Genomic DNA, 4,170 nt, shown 5'->3' on the forward strand with positions numbered 1-4,170 from the left:
AACCAAAAACATAGTATCAGTATTTCATTTTAACAGGAAAAATAAACATCCAAAAAATAAAAACATATGTCCTTAACCCATGTAGCTAAAAGCCACACTTGCAAATGTTAGATTTTCAATATTAATTCTTCTTAGGTGGTCTAAGTCTCGCAGGACTTAAGTATGGAGTAGGCACAACTTTAAAAGTCTTTATGTAGTCTTTGAATTTGTAGCAACTATTATCTTTGTTGATATTGTACCATCTCTATTTGTTGGATTTGTTGTAGATTGAGTTGGGCCATTAGATAGGTTTGGTGAATTATGAGGCCTCAGGTTTAGACCTTGTACAGGTCGAGATGTGGACTACAAAGATGGTCTTTGTGCTGGTAGAGGAAGGGATACTAAACGTGCATCCCATCTTGTAAGAGCTTTGGACCTAAATAATCTACTACTTCTCTCTAAATGATCTAGGATTGAAATTGGAGTTATTTGTCGTAGGTTGTTATAACAAATTACAAATTAAAAAAAAGAGAGTGATGTAGTATGTGTGTATAAAAACAATTCAAATATTTACAAAATATCAATTATAATACTCAAAATATTATTTTTTTCAACCTGGATTGCAAACTGTGAAAGTAGAATTTTTTCACCTTGATTTTAGTTCATTCTTCTCTTGTAGTTGTTTTAGGGATTTTTTTTAGCTTTCTTTGCCTTAGCTTGTGACGAAGAAGAATATTAGTCGATGCATATAATAATTTGCTATTAGCTAATTTGATGTAACTATAATGATGATTTAGACTCACCATAGTATCTAAACTAATCCCATCCCCTTCTGGATTATCATTGATAGTTGAGTTGTCGCCTCCTCATTCTTAAGTTTGTTCATGATGAGCGGATAATTTATACGCTTTTTGGCATTGTTTTTACATAGTTTTTAGTATATTTTAGTTACTTTTATTATACTTTTATTAGTTTTTATGCAAAAATTGTATTTCTGGACTTTACTATGAGTTTGTATATTTTTCTGTAATTTCATGTATTTTCTGGCTGAAATTGAGGGACCTGAGCAAAAGTCTGATTCAGAGGCTAAGAAAGGACTGCAGATGTTGTTGGATTCTGACCCTTCTGCACTCGAAGTGGATTTTCTAGAGCTACAAAAGCCCAATTGGAGCACTCTCAATTGCGTTGGAAAGTAGACATCTTGGGCTTTCCAGAAATATATAATAGTCCATACTTTTCCCGAGATTTGATGGCCCAAATTGGCGTCCAAACGCCCACCAGAGACCCTTTTTTGGCATAAAACGCCCAAACTAGCACCAGAACTAGAGTTAAACGCCCAAACTGGCATCCAAGATGGCGTTTAACTCCAAAAAAGGCCTACGCAAGTGTAAAGCTCAATGCTCAGCCCAAGCACACACCAAGTGGGCCCTAGAAGTAGATTTCTGCACTATCTGCACTTAGTTACTTATTTTCTATAAACCTAAGTTACTAGTTTAGTATAAATAGCACTTTTTCCTATTGTATCTTTATCTATAGACTGGGATATCTTTGGATCATCTTTTGATCTTTTGATCAAGTTCATGCTTGGCTAGCCATTCGGCCATGCCTAGGCTATTTTCTCTTATGTATTTTCCAACGGTGGAGTTTCTACACCCCATAGATTAAAGTGTGGAGCTCTACTGTTCTTCATAAATTAATGCAAGTACTATTGTTTCTCTTCCAATTCATGCTTACTTCTTCTCCAAGATATACTCTCATACTTAATTCAGTTAAGTCAGAATGAAGGGGTGACCCGTGACAATCACCCACTATCTTCGTTACTCGCTTAGCCAAGATCCGCGTGCCTGACAACCACAAGCGGTCTACATGATGTTCAACGTAGTCATTAGATGACATCCGGAGTATAGTCTCTTGGGTCTCTGATCCACGGACCAAGTCCGTGAGGTTAGAACCTTCGTGGTATAGGCTAGAACCAATTGGCAGCATTCTTGAGATCCGAAAAGTCTAAACCTTGTCTGTGGTATTCCGAGTAGGATCTGGGATGGGATGACTGTGACGAGCTTCAAACTCACGAATGTTGGGCGCAGTGACAGTGTGCAAAAGGATAGAGAGATCCTATTCCGACACAAGTGAGAACCGACAAATGATTAACCGTGCGGTAGCTGTGCCTAGTATTTTTCATCCGAGATGAGAAATCCAATAGTTGACTAGCCGTACAGAAACTGTAGCCTAAACCATTTTCACTGAGAGGATCATATAGCTTGCCATGGAAGGGAGCACGCATGATTGGATGAAGACAATAGGAAAGAAAAGGTTCAGAAGCAACAAATCATCTTCAAACGCTTATCTGAAATTCTCCCCAATGAATTACATAAGTATCTTTATTTTATTTTATGTTTTATTTCTCCTTTAATTATCAAAACCTCATAACCATTTGAATCCGCCTGACTAAGATTTACAGGATGACCATAGCTTGCTTCAAGCCCGCAATCTCCGTAGGATCCACCCTTACTCGTGTAAGATTTTATTACTTGGATGACCCAGTGCACTTGCTGGTTAGTTGTATCAGAGTTGTGAGAAGTGTGAATCACAATTCCGTGCACCAAGTTTTTGGTGCCGTTGCCGGGGATTGTTTGAGTTTGGACAACTGACGGTTCATCTTGTTGCTTAGATTGTGTAATTTTATTTTATGTTTAAGCTTTTTATTTTTATTTTCAAAAAATACAAAAAAATTTTAATAAAATCATAAAAACAAAAAAAATTTGTGTTTCTTTTTTGAGTCTAGTGTAAAATTTTAAGTTTGGTGTCTTACATGTCTTTAATCTTTCTTAGATTTTTGAAAATTCATCATGTGTTCTTTCTTGATCTTCAAGTTGTTTTTGATGATTTTCTTTGTTTAATCTATTGATTTTCTTGTTTTGTATTTTATGTTGTTTTTCATATGCATTTTCGAATCCATAGTGTCTAAACATTCAAAATTTCTAAGTTTGGTGTCTTGCATGTCTTTCTTTTCTTAAAATTTTCAAAAATATGTTCTTGATGTTCATCATGATCTTCAAAGTATTCTTGGTTTTCATCTTGACATTCAAAGTGTTCTTGTATGCCTTATTTGTTTTGATCTTAAATTTTCATGTTTTGTTTCATTTTGTTGTTTTTCTCTCTCCTCATTAAAAATTGAAAAGTAAAAAAAATATCTTTTTCTTTTTCTTCTCATAATTTTCGAAATTTTGAGTTGACTTGGTATAAACTCATTTTTCAATTTCCATTTCCAAAAATTAATGATTGTATAAATTCTTTTTAGTTCCTTTTCAAAAATCTTTTTCTTAATCTTATCTTATATTTTCGAAAATCCTTACTAACAATTAATGTTTTGATTCAAAATTTCAAGTTTGTTACTTTCTTGTTAAGAAAGGTTCAATCTTTGAATTCTAGAATCATATCTTTTAGTTTCTTGTTAGTCAAGTCATCAACTCTAATTTTAAAAAATCAAATATTTTTAATTTCTTTTTCAATTCTTTTTCAAAATAAATTTCAATCATATCTTTTTCAAAATTTAATTTCAAAATCTTTTTCTAATTTCTTATCTTTTCAAAAATTTAACTTTCAAACCTTTTCAACTAATTACTTGATTTGTTTGTCTTAATTTTAAAAATTTTACTATTTCTTATCTTTTTCAAAACTACCTAACTACTTTTTTTCACTTCTCATTTTCGAAAATCACCCACCACTTTTTCAAAATTATTTTTAATTAACTAATTATTTTAAATTCTAATTTTATTTTATTTTTTTTATATTTTCGAAACAAACTTAATTAATTAAATAAAAAATATTTTTCTTTTCCCTCTTTTAAATTTCGAATACTCTCTCTCTCATCCCCTTCTATTTATTCTATTTAATTACTAACACTTCTCTTCTACTCATAATTCGAACCCCTCTCTCTTCTCTCTGTTCGAATTACTCATCTCCTCTCTCTTCTCATTCTTCTATTCTTCTATTCTTCTATTCTTATACTCACATAAAAGAATCTCTATACTATGACATAGAGGATTCCATACTCTCTTTGTTCTCTTCTTTTTCATATGAGTAGGAACAAGGATAAAGACATTCTTGTTGAAGCTGATCCTGAACTTGAAAGGACTCTGAAGAGAAAGCTAAGAGAAGCCAAAGCATAACACTCCGGAGAGGACCTTA

The sequence above is a fragment of the Arachis duranensis genome, chromosome 7, assembly GCF_000817695.3.
Source record: "Arachis duranensis cultivar V14167 chromosome 7, aradu.V14167.gnm2.J7QH, whole genome shotgun sequence".
Taxonomy (NCBI): Eukaryota; Viridiplantae; Streptophyta; class Magnoliopsida; order Fabales; family Fabaceae; genus Arachis; species Arachis duranensis.